The 20520-nt window shown below is 32.1% G+C and overlaps 1 protein-coding gene and 1 long non-coding RNA gene across 4 annotated transcripts in view; one reads left to right on the top strand and one right to left on the bottom strand.

Annotated features, from left to right (window-relative positions):
* The window catches only part of LOC136035685 (reelin-like), a 538294-nt gene that overhangs the window by 404281 nt on the left and 113493 nt on the right, over positions 1-20520 (top strand). The window lies entirely within an intron of this gene.
* On the bottom strand, positions 18414-20501 carry LOC136035843 (uncharacterized). Its single transcript, XR_010619532.1, has 2 exons — positions 19704-20501; positions 18414-18867 (listed from the first exon to the last, which is right to left on the bottom strand). It is a non-coding gene; the product is annotated as an uncharacterized LOC136035843 (long non-coding RNA).

Here is a 20520-nt window from a genome sequence, read left to right as displayed (position 1 = left end):
CGAAAACAGGTAATTCAGTCGACGGCCAACCTACCATCTTCAAAGATACCACGATAGGAAGACTCTACACCGTTCACCCCAATCAACATGAATGCTTCTTTCTACGCCTGCTTTTGGTGAATGTACCCGGTCCGACATCCTTTGAGTATGTGAGAACTGTAAACGGTACTATACATGACACTTACCGTAGTGCATGCCAAGCTCTGAATTTATTGGAGAATGACCAACACTGGGATAACTGCATCGATGACGCGTGCGAAACGTCAATCCCAAGTCAAATTCGTGCATTGTTTGGCATCATTTTAACAACTTGCTCTCCATCAGCTCCTACAGAGTTATGGGAAAAATATAAGTCAAAAATGTCCGAAGATATACTCCATCGAAACAGTTAGAGACGTCAGATATGACTTTTGATTTTACATCAGAAATTATAACTACACTTTAGTTATTATAGAAGATTTGTGCGTACGTATGGCAAACAAACCTCTTCAGGATTTGGGAATGCCCTCACCTAACCGTATCGCTGCTGTTTCGACATGTGTAGAATTGGATCGTGAACAAAGTTACAGTACGAGTGATCTATTGTCGTATGTACAAAATAACATTTCCAAGTTAACTTCGGAACAAAAGGACATTTATGATACGATAATGCATTGTGTCGATAACAACGTTGGAGAAATTTTCTTTTTGGATGCGCCAGGAGGTACTGGTAAAACGTTTATGATAAAACTGATTCTGGCATCAATTCGATCAAAAAATGATATAGCGTTGGCAATTGCGTCGTCCGGAATAGCCGCAACATTGCTGCCTGGTGGAAGAACTGGTCATTCCGCTTTGAAATTGCCTCTGAATTTGCATTCTACAGAAACTCCCACGTGCAATATTTCCAAATCATCTGGGATGGGTAAAGTATTGCAGCAATGCAAACTTATTATTTGGGAAGAGTGCACAATGGCACACAAAAAACCGCTCGAGGCTCTGGATCAATGCTTGAAAGATTTGAGAGGGAAGTCGAAACCCTTTGGCACCACATTAATATTGCTTGCGGGAGATTTCAGGCAAACATTACCTATAATACCTAGATCAACTCCTGCAGACGAAATGAATGCTTGCCTGAAAAATTCTAATTTATGGGCACACGTAAAAATATTAAAATTAACTACAAATATGTGTGTCCGATTACAAAACGATGACTCTGGTCAAACATTTTCAGATCAATTGCTGGCAATTGGAAACAGAAAGCTCCCAGTAGACTCAATTTCAGGACGTATACAACTACCTGCTGATTTCTGTAATTTAGTGACGTCCAAAAATGAATTGATTGAAAAAGTACTTCCGAATATTCTAAAAAATTATAAAAATAATAAATGGCTAAGTGAAAGAGCGATTCTCGCACCCAAAAATATTGACGTTCACGAAATCAACAATATTGTTTTGACCAAGATTCGAGACCAGGCAGTCTTTTATAAGTCAGTCGACACAGTTTTGGAACCAAATGAAGCGATTAATTATCCATCTGAATTTTTAAATTCCATAGATCTTTCAGGGTTTCCACCACACATGCTACAACTAAATATAGGCGTACCAATAATACTTTTAAGAAATATCAACCCACCAAAGCTTTGCAATGGCACGCGACTTGCCGTAAAAAAAATAATTGAAAACCTAATAGAGGCCACAATCTTGACAGGGCCTTTTGGGGGTGAGGCTGTTCTTATTCCTCGCATTCCCATGATTCCAACGGATCTTACTTTTCAATTTAAAAGATTGCAATTCCCAATTCGATTAGCATTTGCAATCACCATTAACAAAGATCAAGGTCAATCATTAGAAAAATGTGGTATAGATCTTAATACTGATTGTTTTTCCCATGGACAATTGTACGTTGCATGTTCGAGGGTCGGTAAACCTGACAATCTATTTATATGCAGCGACAATTGGACAGCGAAGACTGTTGTATATTCGCAAGTTTTACGCAGTTAATTTGTATTGTATCTATCTATCTATCTATCTATATAAAAACGAGTTGTGTGTATGCATGTTTGTTTGTTTGTAAAAATAGCGTTTGCATATGACGTCATTATTAGTACATACGGCTTTGTATATGCACAGACAATGGGAAAGCCAAGAATGTTGTATATTCGCAATTTTTACGTAGTTTAACTCCTGCAGACGAAATGAATTCTTGCCTGAAAAATTCTAATTTATGGGCACACGTAAAAATATTAAAATTATCTAGAAATATGCGTGTCCGATTGCAAAACGATGACTCTGGTCAAACATTTTCAGATCAATTGCTGGCAATTGGAAACGGAAAGCTCCCAGTAGTGGGAAAGCCAAGAATGTTGTATATTCGCAATTTTTAAGTAGTTTTAAACACATATATAAATCTATCTATATTCACAGGTGGGACACAGGGACACAACTACAATGGCGCGTAACTAATATGGCGCGTAACGACTTACGCGCTTGGGGGGGCTTGGGGGGGCACCCCAACAGCTAGTATATATATATATAAATAAGTTGTTTGTTTGTGTGTCTGTCTGTTGACTGACGTCGTGTTTGTCCGCATATGACGTCTGAATTATTTCATCATATACCAATTCAAAAACGAATGTATTCAACCAGAAGTAGCTGAATTGGTAAAGCGTTATGTTCCAGGTTCTATGTTCGAGAGGTTCCAGGTTCGAACCTTGGCTTTAGCATTAATTCAAAAGAAGAAAAAAACTAAATAAAGGTAAAAACTACAAAAAAAACTAAAAAGAAAATACTAAAAAAACTAAAAAAGCTAAAAAAGAAAAAAAACTGAAAAATGCAGGAGAAAAAGAAAAATAAAAAATTAAAATAAAAATAAAAAAAACAAAAAAGGTAAAAACTAAAAAAAACAAAAAAGAAAAAAGAAAAAAAAAATTAAAAAAGCCAAAAAAGGTAAAAACCAAAAAAAAACTAAAAAGAAAAAAGGAAAAAAACTAAAAATTTATTTCATCATTTACCAATTCAAAAACGAATGTATATACAGACCGGGAAACCGGGATACAAATGATGACTGAGACACAGGGAATATAAATGACGACCGGGAAAATCAAAGAGATATTACTGACTGGGACACCGGGACACAAATGACGACCGGGACAAAGGGAATATAATTTTTATAATGACGACCCGGACACCGGGACACAGGGAATATAAATGACGACCGGCACATTCAAAGAAAAATTACAGACTGGGACACCGGGACACAAATCACGACACAGGGAATATAAATGACGACCGGGACGCAGGGACACAACTACAATAACGGGTAACTAATATGGCACGTAACGACTTACGCGCGCGGGGGCGCTTGGGGGGCACTATATATATAAATAAGTTGTCTGTGTGTTATGTCTGTCGAGTGACGCCATGTCGTCATGAAGTTAGTTGTCGTCATGTTTGTTTTGACGATGACGTCACTAAAGGTATTTAAGAAATTCGTTCTAAAACAAATTTTTAATTGTAAGAAGATCGTGGACGGAAAAATTTTTAATTGTAAAATGACTGAAGAACCTACAATGGCAACAGCCGAGGAAGCTGCTCAAAGAGTCTATGCCAAAAAACTTGCTGCTGATAGAGAAAATAAGGAAAGAAAGCGTGCCGAGGAATCACAAGAACAGCAAGAAAACAGGCTTGCGGCTTATAGAGATAATGCCAGATTAGGAATGTGCAATTTCCGTCAACGAAGGCGTGTCAAGGAACTACCAGAGCAACGCGAAACCAGACTTGCTGCTAAAAGAGAAAGTGAAAAAAGAAGGCGTGACTTGCGGCTTCAAGAGATAATGCCAAAAAAAGCGTGCCGAGGAATCACAAGAGCAACGTGAAAATTTTCGCATGGCATTCAGGCACAGCCCAGTCGATGATTATAGTAGATGTGTTCAAATCGGGACTATGTCTAAAATTTGTCCCCTCTGCAAGGCCTTGAAATTTAATGGTGAAACAATAGGAATGTGTTGCGCCTCAGGAAAAGTTAAACTTCCTCAATTGGCTGCACCCCCAGAGCCCTTGAAGACTTTGCTTACTGGAACTACGTCAGAATCTAAGCGTTTTTTTTATCAAAAATCAGAAAATATAACTGATGTTCCCAAATGACGTCGTTTGGTGCATTAATACAAAAGAAGAAAAAAACTAAAAAAGGTAAAAACTACAAAAAAATTAAAATAAAATACTAAAGAAAGGGACACAACTACATAACGACTCACGCGCGCGGGGGGGCTTGGGGGGGGGGGCACGAAACGCACCCACCAACTAGGTGGGGTATATACCAACTAGTTGGGGTATATACCAACTGTATATATATATATATATATATATATATATATATATATATATATATATATATATATATATATATATATATATATATATATATATATATATAAAAATAAGTTGTCTGTCTGTGTGTCTGTCTGTCTGTCAGGTGACGTCATGTTTCTGTGTTGACTGACGTCATCAAGTTAGTTGTCGTCATTTTTGCTACGACGGTGACGTCATTAACGGTATTTAAGACATTTGTTCACGGAAAAATGTTTAATTGTAAAATGACTGAAGAACCTACAATGGCAACAGCCGAGGAAGCTGCTCAAAGAGTTTATGCCAAAAAACTTGCTGCTGATAGAGAAGGTAAGAAAAGAAAGCGTTCCGAGGAATCACAAGAACAGCAAGAAAACAGGCTTGCGGCTAAAGAACGCAAAACCGCGCAGTTAGATGAAAATCCACCTGGACAGCGAGAGTCAAAACATATCAAAACTGAAAATGATAGCGATGATGATTGGGTTTGGGATTTTGACTTGGATAAGGTCATCAATGCCTACCAGATTTAAGATAAAAAAACAAAGGTTCGTCGATATGTATATATATATATATATACATATATATATATATATATATATATATATACATATATATATATATATATATATATATATATATATATATATATATATATATATATATATATATATATATATATATATATATACTAGCTGTTGGGGTGGCGCTTCGCGCCACCCCAACACCTAGTTGGTGGGGGCGCTTCGCGCCCCCCCCAAGCCCCCCCGCGCGCGTAAGTCGTTACGCGCCATTGTAGTTGTGTCCCTATGTCCCACCTGTGAATATAGATATATATATATATATATATATATATATATATATATATATGGTTTTAACTATGTAAAACTTGCGAATATACAACATTCTTTGCTGTCCCATTGTCTTTGCATATAAATAGATTGTCAGGTTTACCGACTCTTGAACATGCAACATATAATGGTCCATGGGAAAACAATCTGTATTCAGATCTATACTATCATGATTCTAATGATTGCCCTTGAGCTTTGTTGATGGTGATTGCTAATCGACCATTCCCTGTCCCGGTGTCCCGGTCGTCATTTACATCCCCCTGTTTCCCCCGGTGTCCCCGTTGTAGTTGTGTCCCTGTGTCCCGGTCGTCATTTATATTCCCTGTGTCCCGGTCGTCATTTGTATCCCGGTGTCCCGGTCTGTATATACATTCATTTTTTAGTTTTGTTTTTCTCCTTTATTTTTTTCCTTTTTTTTTCTTTTTTAGCTTATTTAGATTTTTAGATTTTTTAGTTTTTTTATTAGTTTTTAGTTTTTTTTTCTTTTTAGTTTTTTTGTCCCGGTCGTCATTTATATCCCCCTGTTTCCCCCGGTGTCCCGTTGTAGTTGTGTCCCTGTGTCCCGGTCGTCATTTATATTCCCTGTGTCCCGGTCGTCATTTGTATCCCGGTGTACCGGTCTGACTCCCTGTGTCCCGGTGCTTTGTTGATTGCTAATCGAACATTCCTTTTGTCCTGGTCGCTTTCTCTTTGAGTATCGTCATTTATTTTTTTCTTTTTTAGTTCTTTTAGTTTTTACATTTTTTAGTTTTTTTTAGTTTTTTAGATGAAAATTTTTTTTAGTTTTTTCCTTTTTTTCTTTTAGTTTTTTATTGGTTTTTACCTTTATGTTAGCTTATTTTTCAGTTTTTTCCTTTTTTTTTATTTTTTTTTTTATTTTTTTTAGTTTTTTACCTTTTTTTAGTTTTTTTTAGTTTTTTTAGTTTTTTAGCTTTTTTACTTTTTTTGTTAGTTTTTAGTTTTTTTGTAGTTTTGCCTTTTTTTAGTTTTTCAGTTTTTTTTTAGTTTTTTATTGGTTTTTACCTTTATTTTAGCTTATTTTTCAGTTTTTTCCATTTTTTTAGTTTTTTTTAGTTTTTAGTTTTTTTAGTTTTTTACCTTTTTTTAGTTTTTTTAGTTTTTTTAGTTTTTTAGCTTTTTTATTTTTTTTATTAGTTTTTAGTTTTTTTGTAGTTTTTGCCTTTTTTTTAGTTTTTTTAGTTTTTTAGCTTTTTTATTAGTTTTTAGTTTTTTTTGTAGTTTTTGCCTTTTTTTAGTTTTTTTAGTTTTTTAGCTTTTTATTTTTTTTTATTAGTTTTTAGTTTTTTTCTAGTTTTTGCCTTTTTTTAGTTTTTTCAGTTTTGACGTCACCTGATCCAGTTTTTTCAGGTGACGTCACCTGATCCACGATCCACAGATCCACAGACAACTTATTTTTATATATATAGATAGTTTTTTTTTTTTACTTATGTCCTGGTCGTCATTTATACTCCCTGTGTCCCGGTGCTTTGTTGATTGCTAATCGAACATTCCTTTTGTCCTGGTCGCTTTCTCTTTGAGTGTCGGCATTTATTTTTTTCTTTTTTAGTTCTTTTAGTTTTTACCTTTTTTAGTTTTTTTTAGTTTTTTAGATGAAAATTTTTTTTAGTTTTTTCCTTTTTTCTTTTTAGTTTTTTATTGGTTTTTACCTTCTTTATTTTAGCTTATTTTTCAGTTTTTTCCTTTTTTTTAGTTTTTTTTAGTTTTTAGTTTTTTTAGTTTTTTACCTTTTTTTAGTTTTTTTAGTTTTTTTAGTTTTTTAGCTTTTTTATTTTTTTTATTAGTTTTTAGTTTTTTTGTAGTTTTTGCCTTTTTTAGTTTTTTTAGTTTTTTAGCTTTTTTATTAGTTTTTAGTTTTTTTTGTAGTTTTTGCCTTTTTTTAGTTTTTTTAGTTTTTTAGCTTTTTTATTTTTTTTATTAGTTTTTAGTTTTTTTTGTAGTTTTTGCCTTTTTTTAGTTTTTTCAGTTTTGACGTCACCTGATCCAGTTTTTTCAGGTGACGTCACCTGATCCACGATCCACAGATCCACAGACAACTTATTTTTATATATATAGATAGTTTTTTTTTTTTTACTTATGTCCTGGTCGTCATTTATACTCCCTGTGTCCCGGTGCTTTGTTGATTGCTAATCGAACATTCCTTTTGTCCTGGTCGCTTTCTCTTTGAGTGTCGTCATTTATTTTTTTCTTTTTTAGTTCTTTTAGTATTTACCTTTTTTAGTTTTTTTTAGTTTTTTAGATGAAAATTTTTTTTAGTTTTTTCCTTTTTTCTTTTTAGTTTTTTATTGGTTTTTACCTTTATTTTAGCTCATTTTTCAGTTTTTTCCTTTTTTTTAGTTTTTTTTTATTTTTTATTTTTTTTAGTTTTTTACCTTTTTTTAGTTTTTTTAGTTTTTTTAGTTTTTTAGCTTTTTTACTTTTTTTATTAGTTTTTAGTTTTTTTTTTGTAGTTTTTGCCTTTTTTTAGTTTTTTCAGTTTTTTTTTTTAGTTTTTTATTGGTTTTTACCTTTATTTTAGCTTATTTTTCAGTTTTTTCCTTTTTTTTTAGTTTTTTTTAGTTTTTAGTTTTTTTAGTTTTTTATCTTTTTTTAGTTTTTTTAGTTTTTTTAGTTTTTTTAGTTTTTTAGCTTTTTTATTTTTTTTATTAGTTTTTAGTTTTTTTTGTAGTTTTCGCCTTTTTTTAGTTTTTTTAGTTTTTTAGCTTTTTTATTAGTTTTTAGTTTTTTTTGTAGTTTTTGCCTTTTTTTAGTTTTTTTAGTTTTTTAGCTTTTTTATTTTTTTTATTAGTTTTTAGTTTTTTTTGTAGTTTTTGCCTTTTTTTAGTTTTTTCAGTTTTGACGTCACCTGATCCAGTTTTTTCAGGTGACGTCACCTGACCCATCCACAGACAGACAACTTATTTTTATATATATAGAAGATATATATATATATCTTCTATATATATAAAAATAAGTTGTCTGTGGATGGATGGATGGATGGATGTGTGGATGGATGTGTCAGGTGACGTCACCTGAAAAAACTGGATTAGGTGACGTCAAAACTGAAAAAACTAAAAAAAGGCAAAAACTACAAAAAAAACTAAAAACTAATAAAAAAAATAAAAAAGCTAAAAAACTAAAAAAACTATAAAGGTAAAAACCAATAAAAAACTAAAAAAAAAACTGAAAAAACTAAAAAAAGGCAAAAACTACAAAAAAAACTAAAAACTAATAAAAAAAGTAAAAAAGCTAAAAAACTAAAAAAACTAAAAAAACTAAAAAAAGGTAAAAAACTAAAAAAAATAAAAAATAAAAAAAAACTAAAAAAAAGGAAAAAACTGAAAAATAAGCTAAAATAAAGGTAAAAACCAATAAAAAACTAAAAAAAAAAAGGAAAAAACTAATAAATGACGACACTCAAAGAGAAAGCGACCAGGACAAAAAACTAAAAAAAAAGGCAAAAACTACAAAAAAACTAAAAACTAATAAAAAAAATAAAAAAGCTAAAAAACTAAAAAAACTAAAAAAAGGTAAAAAACTAAAAAAACTAAAAACTAAAAAAAAACTAAAAAAGGTAAAAACTAAAAGAACTAAAAAAGAAAAAAATAAATGACGACACTCAAAGAGAAAGCGACCAGGACAAAAGGAATGTTCGATTAGCAATCAACAAAGCACCGGGACACAGGGAGTATAAATGACGACCAGGACACAAGTAAAAAAAAAAATTAACAAAACTAAAAAGAAGGTAAAAACTACAAAAAAACTAAAAAGAAAAAAAAACTAAAAACTAATAAAAAAACTAAAAAATCTAAAAATCTAAATAAACTAAAAAAGAAAAAAAAAGGAAAAAAATAAAGGAGAAAAACAAAACTAAAAAACGAATGTATATACAGACCGGTACACCGGGATACAAATGACGACCGGGACACAGGGAATATAAATAACGACCGGGACACAGGGACACAACTACAACGGGGACACCGGGGGAAACAGGGGGATATAAATGACGACCGGGACAAAAAAACTAAAAAGAAATAAAAACTAAAAACTAATAAAAAAAACTAAAAAATCTAAAAATCTAAATAAGCTAAAAAAGAAAAAAAAAGGAAAAAAATAAAGGAGAAAAACAAAACTAAAAAACGAATGTATATACAGACCGGGACACCGGGATACAAATGATGACCGGGACCCGGGACACAGGGAATATAAATGACGACCGGGACACAGGGACACAACTACAACGGGGACACCGGGGGAAACAGGGGGATAACCTGACAATCTATTTATATGCAAAGACAATGGGACAGCAAAGAATGTTGTATATTCGCAAGTTTTACGTAGTTAAAACCATATATATATATATATATCTATATTCACAGGTGGGACATAGGGACACAACTACAATGGCGCGTAACTATTATGGCGCGTAACGACTTACGCGCGCGGGGGGGCTTGGGGGGGGCGCGAAGCGCCCCCACCAACTAGGTGTTGGGGTGGCGCGAAGCGCCACCCCAACAGCTAGTATATATATATATATATATATATATATATATATATATATATATATATATATATATATATATATACAAGCCTCCACCGCCCCAAGCCCCCCCGCGCGCGTAAGTCGTTACGCGCCATATCAGTTACGTGTCCCTTTGTGTTGTGTCCCTGTGTACCACCTATGAATATAGATAGATTCATATATGTGTTTTAAACTACGTAAAACTTGCGAATATACAACATTCTTGGCTTTCCCATTGTCTGTGCATATACAAAGCCTTATGTACTAATAATAACGTCATATGCAGACGCTCTTTTTACAAACAAACAAACATGCATACACACAACTCGTTTTTGTATAGATTTATAGATAGATAGATACAATACAAATTAACTGCTTAAAACTTGCGAATATACAACATTCTTCGCTGTCCAATTTTCGCTGAATATAAATAGATTGTCAGGTTTACCGACCCTCGAACATGCAACGTACAATTGTCCACGGGAAAAACAATCAGTATTAAGATCTATACCACATTTTTCTAATGATTGACCTTGAGCTTTGTTAATGGTGATTGCGAATGCTAATCGAATTGGGAATTGCAATTGTGTTTTTTTTTTACGCCAAGTCGCGTGCCATTGCAAAGCTTTGGTGGGTTGATATTTCTTAAAAGTATTATTGGTACGCCTATTTTTAGTTCTAGCACGTGTGGTGAAAACCCTGAAAGATCCACGGAATTTAAAAATTCAGATAGCCAATTAACCGCTTCAGTTGGTTCCAAAACTGTGTCGACTGACTTTTAGAGGACTGCCTGGTCTCAAATGTTGGTCAAAACAATATTGTTGATTTCGTGGACGTCTTGTAACTTTGTTCACGATCCAATTCTACACATGTCGAAACAGCAGCGATACGGTTAGGTGAAGGCATTCCCAAATCCTGAAGAGGTTTGTTTGCCATACGTACGCACAAATATTCTATGATAACTAAAGAGTAGTTATAAATTTCTGATGTAAAATCAAAAGTCTGACGTCTCTAACTATTTACGATGGAGTATATCTTCGGACATTTTTGACTTATATTTTTCCCATAACTGGCAATTTCCCCACAAGCAATGCACGAATTTGACTTGGAGTTGACGTTTCGCACACGTCATTAATGCAGTTATAACAGTATTGGTCTTTCTCCAATAAATTCAGAGCTTGGCATGTACTACGGTAAGTGTCATGTATAGTACCGTTTACAGTTCTCAAATACTCAAAGGATGTCGGACCGGGTACATTCACCAAAAGCAGGCGTAGAAAGAAGCATTCATGTTGATTGGGCTGAACGGTGTAGAGTCTTCCTATCGTGGTATCTTTGAAGATGGTAGGTTAGCCGTCGACTGACTTACCCTGTTTTCAACGTTCAAATACATTATTTTTAGTATTCCACGTGTAATACGAAGGCACTTCAGTATACAGCTGTTTTTTTTGCAAAAGAATCATTTTTGCAAAGCGAAAAGAAAGCGGTTAACTTTGTTCCGGTGGATTCAGGGCTCTTTGTTGCACGTTGGCTTCCGAGAAATAAAAACGTTGACCATTCTGTAAATGTACCACTAAGTGAACAACAGCTGGACTACGTTCATGTATCGGAAATGAAAGAATTCGCCAAACAGCTTCATTACTGCTTATGTATCTTCCAGCCTGATATTGTACGATTTCGTCTATATCTTTGATTTCGGGCTGCAAGCCAAAAACTGCCATGTCACTGCCTTTGTTGACGTATTTACATATTTATTTGATTGCCTTTACGGAGTTACAGTATTCAACGTTTATATGTGCATTAAATGTTTTTGATAATAATGGGGAATATGGAACAACCCACTGGTTATCTACTTCGATGGTGGTACCGTTACGCTTCTTTATTATTGCTTTTTTACCGCCATCTTCAGTAGATCTTCTTCTATATTGTGGGTAACCATCATTGCCAGTAATTGTGTTGGATACTAAAAGTCGAGGATATTGCTTTGTGCACCCCTTATCGACATTTTCATCAGGTATTTCAGCGGAAATCACATCATCAATTTCGGTCGAAGTAATTTTTTTATGTAGCCAGATTAGTATATGTGTGTGTGGCAAACCTCGTTTTTGCCATTCCACTGAGTACATCCTGCATCGCACTGACCCAAACACTTCAAGTTTTACTATGTAGTTTATCAGTGATTTCAACTTTTGCCGGAAGACACAGGCCGTAATGTCATGTCTATGAACCACCGATTGTCCTTGAAGTAAAAGCTGCTGTATCTCGTCCCAAGATTGATTATATGTAAATGTGATAAATAAGTCTGGACGACCATAGAGACGAACATACGCAATAGCATCTTAAGCATATTCATGCATATGACGGGGACTGCCAGCATATGACGAAGGTAAAATTGTTAATCTTCCAACGTTTGTGGTATTACCGTCATTTACCACTGCATTTCGCAAATGAATGCATTGTTCAGAGCGGAGCTTGGTCTGATTCAGGCGGATATATAGCAAACGTTTTGATTCAATTTTAGCATACATATCAACGACGTATTGGTGAAACAATTGACGGCATTTTAAAATATAATTTTCTTCATCCTACCGAATCATTAGTCATAGGAATAATAATGCATTGCACTGCATTTCTTATGCATTTCTTTGTTAGTGGCTGGATTCATCAATTTGATATTAAAGTGGTAGCCGTCGGCTCCATCCCAAAAAATGTTGCAATTGGGAAACGATTGTCCTTTCAACGTCGGGAGAAATTTTGCAACATGCATTCAATTCAGAATTTCTATCACTGATGAAGTACAATTGTAAAAATTTATAATTCTCGCCTGAAAATGGTAGAAAGGACCCTGGTCTATGATAAATTTGCCCTTTTACTTTGAAAGTAGACATAAATAGATCTGGATTTTCGATTTGTGCTCCAAACGACGTCATTTGGAAACATGAGTTATATTTTCTGATTTGTGATAAAAAAAACGCTTAGATTCTGACATAGTTCCAGTAAGGAAAGTCTTCAATGGCTCTAGTGGTGCAGCCAATAGAGGAAGTTTAACTTTTCCTGAGGCGCAACACATTCCCATTTTTTCACCAATGAATTTCAAGGCCTTGCAATAGGGACAAATTTTAGACATTGTCCCGATTTGAACACATCTACTCAAGCTATAATCATCGACTGGGCTGTACCTGAATGCCAGGCGATAACTTTCAGGTTGCTCTGATTCCTCGGCACGCTTTCTTTTCTTACTTGCTCTATCAGCAGCAAGCCTGATTTCTTGCTGTTCTTGTGATTCCTCGGCACACCTTCTTTTTTCACTTTCTCTTTTAGCAGCAAGTCTGGTTTCATGTTGCTCTGGTAGTTCCTCGGTATGCCTTCTTTTTTCACTTTCTCTTTTAGCAGCAAGTCTGATTTCATGTTGCTCTGGTAGTTCCTCGGCACGCCGTCTTTTTTCACTTTCTCTTTTAGCAGCAAGTCTGGTTTTGCGTTGCTCTGGTAGTTCCTCGGCACGCTTTCTGTTCTTTCTTTCTCTATCAGCCCCAAGCCTGTTTTCTTGCAGTTCTTTTGATTCCTCGGCACGCTTTCTTTTCTTACTTTCTCTATCAGCAGCAAGTTTTTTGGCATAGACTCTTTGAGCATCTTCCTCGGCTGTTGCCATTGTAAGTTCATCAGTCATTTTACAGTTAAACATTAACAGGCTTCTCCGTGAACGCATGTCTTAAATACCTTTAATGACGTCACCGTCATAACAAAAATGACGACAACTAACTTCATGACTTCAGTCAACACATAAACATGACGTCACCCGACAGACCCACACACACACAGACAACTTATTTTTATATATATACTAGCTGTCGAAAAATGTCGACTGACGTCATTATAAGGATTGAGCTGTATGTGGTCATGAAGTTAGTTGTCGTCATATTTGTTATGATGATGCTTAGTTTATGACGTCATTATAAGTATTTAAGAAAATCGTTCAAAGACAAATTTTTAATTGCAAGAAGATCGTTGAAAGAGAAATTTTTAATTGTAAAATGACTGAAGAGCCTACAATGGCAACAGCCGAGGACGCTCCTCAAAGAGTCTATGCCAAAAGACTTGCGGCTGATAGAGAAAGTAAGAAAAGAAAGCGTGCCGAGGAATCACAAGAACAGCAAGAAAACAGGCTTGTGGCTAAAGAACGCAAAACCGCGCTGTTAGATGAAAATCCACCTGGATAGCGAGAGTCAAAACATATCAAAACTGAAAATGATAGCGATGATAACTGGGTTTGGGATTTCGACTTGGATAAGGTTATCAATGCCTACCAGATTTTAGTTAAAAAAAAACTAAGGTTCGGCGATATGTATTTCATAGTGACGCTGAAAAATAAAGAAGAAAAAGAAAACTGAAAAAAAGAAAAAGGTAAAAAACTAAAAAAAACTTAAAAAAACAAAAAAATAAAAAAAAATTAAAAAAAGAAAAAACCTAAAAAGAAAAAAAAAATACTAAAAGGTAAAAAACTAAAAAGAAGAAAAAATAAAAAAGCTAAAAAACTAAAAAAGAAACTGTATATATATATATATATATGTATATATATATATATATATATATATATATATATATATATATATATATATATATATATATATATATATATACATATATATATATATATATATATATACATATATATATATATATATATATATATATATATATATATATATATATATATATATATATATATATATATATATATATACATATATATATATATATATATACTACTACTACTACTACTAATAACTCACTGCAGCACCAAGCCGCCTGATGCCAACGCAGCTACGCACGCTCCTCCTCCAACCTAATCTATTTAAAGCCTCCCTCTTTACACCCTCCCAGGAAGTTCCCATTTCCTTTAAACCTTTATTTATGACATCCCCCCAACCCAGACAAGGACGACCGGCTTTCCGTGTAGCCCCAGACGGTTGGCCAAAAAGGACAATCTCCGGTAATCTGTCATCCTTCATCCGTAGAACGTGGCCTAGCCATCTCAACCTTTCTTTCATTATAGCCCCAGAAAGCGGGATTGAACCACACTTTTCGTACAACCTACTGTTTGAAATACGGTCAGTCAGCCGGGTACCCAGAACAATCTGTAGGCAATTTCTCTGGAAAACATCTAGTAAATTTTCATCTGCTTTTCGGAGTGCCCATGCTTCAGAGCCATATTTGACCACTGTCATCACTGTAGCTTCCAATATTCTAATCTTGGTTTGTAGGCTTATCTTGCTATTCTTCCAAACTTTTTTTAACTGTGAAAAAACACCCTGAGCTTTAGCTATTCTACTTTTAACATCTTCACTGCTCCCACCATCTTTACTAATAATACTACCAAGTTAAATGAAGCTCCCAACCTGATCAATCTTTTCGTTACCTAATGTCACCTGTTCATCTTCACTTATTCCTAGCCTTAGTGACTTAATCTTCTTAACATTAATTTTCAAGCCTATTTTAGCACCCTGAACTCGTAAAACCTCTAAAAATTCATTCATTTTGCTCACACTTTCATCTAATATGCTTAAATCATCAGCATAATCTAAGTCCAGGAGCGTTTTTTCCTCCCCATTTGATTCCATGGTCTCCAATTGCCTTTCCTGTGCTCCTTAAGACGAAGCCCATCAAAATGATCCATATAAAGGGGGATAGAAAGCAACCCTGCTTAACTCCTGATTTAATACAAAACCAGTTGCTAACCCCATTTCCTACCTTAACCGCAGCAGTATTATTCTCGTACATAGCGCAGATCACTTTAATGTATTTTTATGGTATACCATAAAACGATAAGACCTTTGTTAACGCTGTTCTATCAACAGAATCGAAAGCTTGCTCATAATCGATAAAACTAAGGACCAAAGGTGTTTGACAACGAAGGGACTTCCCAATTATTAACCTAAGAGTGAAAACATGGTCGACACATCCTCTATCTTTTCTAAAACCGCATTGTTCTTCCCTTAAAACTTTGTCTACAGCATTTCTCAGTCTAAAAAGTATCATATTACTCAGTAATTTGCTACCTACAGAGACCAGACTAATACCTGTCGCTAATTCTTCCTCACTAAACAAATCTTCCTTCACATCCAAGGTATCACAAACTTTTTCATTTTCATCTATATCTTTTCCTGCAACTGTATCTCGGTTTAGCACATTCTCAAACTCCTTTATTTTTTTCCTTTTTTTTTCTTTTTTAGCTTATTTAGATTTTTAGATTTTTTAGTTTTTTTATTAGTTTTTAGTTTTTTTTTCTTTTTAGTTTTTTTGTCCCGGTCGTCATTTATATCCCCCTGTTTCCCCCGGTGTCCCCGTTGTAGTTGTGTCCCTGTGTCCCGGTCGTCATTTATATTCCCTGTGTCCCGGTCGTCATTTGTATCCCGGTGTACCGGTCTGTATATACATTCGTTTTTTAGTTTTGTTTTTCTCCTTTATTTTTTTCCTTTTTTTTTCTTTTTTAGTTTATTTAGATTTTTAGATTTTTTAGTTTTTTTTTTAGTTTTTAGTTTTTTTTTCTTTTTAGTTTTTTTGTAGTTTTTAACTTCTTTTTAGTTTTGTTAATTTTTTTTTTTACTTATGTCCTGGTCGTCATTTATACTCCCTGTGTCCCGGTGCTTTGTTGATTGCTAATCGAACATTCCTTTTGTCCTGGTCGCTTTCTCTTTGAGTGTCGTCATTTATTTTTTTCTTTTTTAGTTCTTTTAGTTTTTACCTTTTTTAGTTTTTTTTAGTTTTTTAGATGAAAATTTTTTTAGTTTTTTCCTTTTTTTCTTTTTAGTTTTTTATTGGTTTTTACCTTTATGTTAGCTTATTTTTCAGTTTTTTCCTTTTTTTTTATTTTTTTTTTAATTTTTATTTTTTTTAGTTTTTTACCTTTTTTTAGTTTTTTCAGTTTTTTTTTTAGTTTTTTATTGGTTTTTACCTTTATTTTAGCTTATTTTTTCAGTTTTTTCCTTTTTTTTAGTTTTTTTTTAGTTTTTAGTTTTTTTAGTTTTTTACCTTTTTTTAGTTTTTTTAGTTTTTTTAGTTTTTTAGCTTTTTTATTTTTTTTATTAGTTTTTAGTTTTTTTTTTAGTTTTTGCCTTGTTTTAGTTTTTTTAGTTTTTTAGCTTTTTTATTTTTTTTATTAGTTTTTAGTTTTTTTTGTAGTTTTTGCCTTTTTTAGTTTTTTCAGTTTTGACGTCACCTGATCCAGTTTTTTCAGGTGACGTCACCTGATCCACGATCCACAGATCCACAGACAACTTATTTTTATATATAGATAGTTTTTTTTTTTTACTTATGTCCTGGTCGTCATTTATACTCCCTGTGTCCCGGTGCTTTGTTGATTGCTAATCGAACATTCCTTTTGTCCTGGTCGCTTTCTCTTTGAGTTTCGTCATTTATTTTTTTCTTTTTTAGTTCTTTTAGTTTTTACCTTTTTTAGTTTTTTTTTAGTTTTTTAGATGAAAATTTTTTTTAGTTTTTTCCTTTTTTTCTTTTTAGTTTTTTATTGGTTTTTACCTTTATTTTAGCTTATTTTTCAGTTTTTTCCTTTCTTTTAGTTTTTATTATTTTTTATTTTTTTTAGTTTTTTACCTTTTTTTGGTTTTTTTAGTTTTTTTAGTTTTTTAGCTTTTTTACTTTTTTTATTAGTTTTTAGTTTTTTTTTGTAGTTTTTGCCTTTTTTTAGTTTTTTCAGTTTTTTTTTTTAGTTTTTTATTGGTTTTTACCTTTATTTTAGCTTATTTTTCAGTTTTTTCCTTTTTTTTTAGTTTTTAGTTTTTTTCGTTTTTTACCTTTTTTTTAGTTTTTTAGCTTTTTTATTTTTTTTATTAGTTTTTAGTTTTTTTTGTAGTTTTTGCCTTTTTTTAGTTTTTTTAGTTTTTTAGCTTTTTTATTAGTTTTTAGTTTTTTTTGTAGTTTTTGCCTTTTTTTAGTTTTTTTAGTTTTTTAGCTTTTTTATTTTTTTATTAGTTTTTAGTTTTTTTTTTAGTTTTTGCCTTTTTTAGTTTTTTCAGTTTTGACGTCACCTGATCCAGTTTTTTCAGGTGACGTCACCTGACCCATCCACAGACAGACAACTTATTTTTATATATATACTAGCTGTTGGGGTGGCGCTTCGCGCCACCCCAACACCTAGTTGGTGGGGGCGCTTCGCGCCCCCCCCCAAGCCCCCCCGCGCGCGTAAGTCGTTACGCGCCATAATAGTTACGCGCCATTGTAGTTGTGTCCCTATGTCCCACCTGTGAATATAGATATATATATATATATATATATATATATATATATATATATATATATATATATATATATATATATATATATATATATATATATATATATATATATATATGGTTTTAACTACGTAAAACTTGCGAATATACAACATTCTTTGCTGTCCCATTGTCTTTGCATATAAATAGATTGTCAGGTTTACCGACTCTTGAACATGCAACATATAATGGTCCATGGGAAAACAATCTGTATTCAGATCTATACCTCATGATTCTAATGATTGCCCTTGAGCTTTGTTGATGGTGATTGCTAATCGACCATTCCCTGTCCCGGTCGTCATTTACATCCCCCTGTTTCCCCCGGTGTCCCCGTTGTAGTTGTGTCCCTGTGTCCCGGTCGTCATTTATATTCCCTGTGTCCCGGTCGTCATTTGTATCCCGGTGTACCGGTCTGTATATACATTCGTTTTTTAGTTTTGTTTTTCTCCTTTATTTTTTTCCTTTTTTTTTCTTTTTTAGTTTATTTAGATTTTTAGATTTTTTAGTTTTTTTATTAGTTTTTAGTTTTTTTTTCTTTTTAGTTTTTTTGTAGTTTTTACCTTCTTTTTAGTTTTGTTAATTTTTTTTTTACTTATGTCCTGGTCGTCATTTATACTCCCTGTGTCCCGGTGCTTTGTTGATTGCTAATCGAACATTCCTTTTGTCCTGGTCGCTTTCTCTTTGAGTGTCGTCATTTATTTTTTTATTTTTTAGTTCTTTTAGTTTTTACCTTTTTTAGTTTTTTTAGTTTTTTAGATGAAAATTTTTTTTAGTTTTTTCCTTTTTTTCTTTTTAGTTTTTTATTGGTTTTTACCTTATGTTAGCTTATTTTTCAGTTTTTTCCTTTTTTTTAGTTTTTTTTTATTTTTTATTTTTTTTAGTTTTTTACCTTTTTTTAGTTTTTTTTAGTTGTTTTAGTTTTTTAGCTTTTTTACTTTTTTTATTAGTTTTTAGTTTTTTTGTAGTTTTTGCCTTTTTTTAGTTTTTTCAGTTTTTTTTTTAGTTTTTTATTGGTTTTTACCTTTATTTTAGCTTATTTTTCAGTTTTTTCCTTTTTTTAGTTTTTTTTAGTTTTTAGTTTTTATAGTTTTTTACCTTTTTTTAGTTTTTTTAGTTTTTTTTAGTTTTTTAGCTTTTTTATTTTTTTTTATTAGTTTTTAGTTTTTTTTTGTAGTTTTTGCCTTTTTTCAGTTTTTTTAGTTTTTAGCTTTTTTATTAGTTTTTAGTTTTTTTTTGTAGTTTTTGCCTTTTTTAGTTTTTTTAGTTTTTTAGCTTTTTTATTTTTTTTATTAGTTTTTAGTTTTTTTTGTAGTTTTTGCCTTTTTTTAGTTTTTTTTCAGTTTTGACGTCACCTGATCCAGTTTTTTCAGGTGACGTCACCTGATCCACGATCCACAGACAACTTATTTTTATATATATAGATAGTTTTTTTTTTTACTTATGTCCTGGTCGTCATTTATACTCCCTGTGTCCCGGTGCTTGTTGATTGCTAATCGAACATTCCTTTTGTCCTGGTCGCTTTCTCTTTGAGTTTCGTCATTTATTTTTTTCTTTTTTAGTTCTTTTAGTTTTTACCTTTTTTAGTTTTTTTTAGTTTTTTAGATGAAATTTTTTTTTAGTTTTTTCCTTTTTTTCTTTTTAGTTTTTTATTGGTTTTTACCTTTATTTTAGCTTATTTTTCAGTTTTTTCCTTTTTTTAATTTTTTAATTTTTTTAGTTTTTTACCTTTTTTTAGTTTTTTTAGTTTTTTTAGTTTTTTAGCTTTTTTACTTTTTTTATTAGTTTTTAGTTTTTTTTTGTAGTTTTTGCCTTTTTTTAGTTTTTTCAGTTTTTTTTTTAGTTTTTTATTGGTTTTTACCTTTATTTTAGCTTATTTTTCAGTTTTTTTCCTTTTTTTTAGTTTTTTTTAGTTTTTAGTTTTTTTAGTTTTTTACCTTTTTTTAGTTTTTTTAGTTTTTTTAGTTTTTTAGCTTTTTTATTTTTTTTATTAGTTTTTAGTTTTTTTTTGTAGTTTTTGCCTTTTTTTAGTTTTTTTAGTTTTTTAGCTTTTTTATTAGTTTTTAGTTTTTTTTTGTAGTTTTTGCCTTTTTTTAGTTTTTTTAGTTTTTTAGCTTTTTTATTTTTTTTATTAGTTTTTAGTTTTTTTTTGTAGTTTTTGCCTTTTTTTAGTTTTTTCAGTTTTGACGTCACCTGATCCAGTTTTTTCAGGTGACGTCACCTGATCCATCCACAGACAGACAGACAACTTATTTTTATATATATATATATATATATATATATATATATATATATATATATATATATATATATATATATATATATATATATATATATATATATATATATATATGGGTTTTAACTACGTAAAACTTGCGAATATACAACATTCTTTGCTGTCCCATTGTCTTTGCATATAAATAGATTGTCAGGTTTACCGACTCTTGAACATGCAACATATAATGGTCCATGGGAAAACAATCTGTATTCAGATCTATACCTCATGATTCTAATGATTGCCCTTGAGCTTTGTTGATGGTGATTG

This window comes from Artemia franciscana, chromosome 14 (genome assembly GCF_032884065.1).
Source record: "Artemia franciscana chromosome 14, ASM3288406v1, whole genome shotgun sequence".
In the NCBI taxonomy this organism is placed as follows: Eukaryota; Metazoa; Arthropoda; class Branchiopoda; order Anostraca; family Artemiidae; genus Artemia; species Artemia franciscana.
The sequence above is the reverse complement of the archived record's forward strand: the minus strand, read 5'-3'. Positions and strand labels throughout refer to the sequence as shown.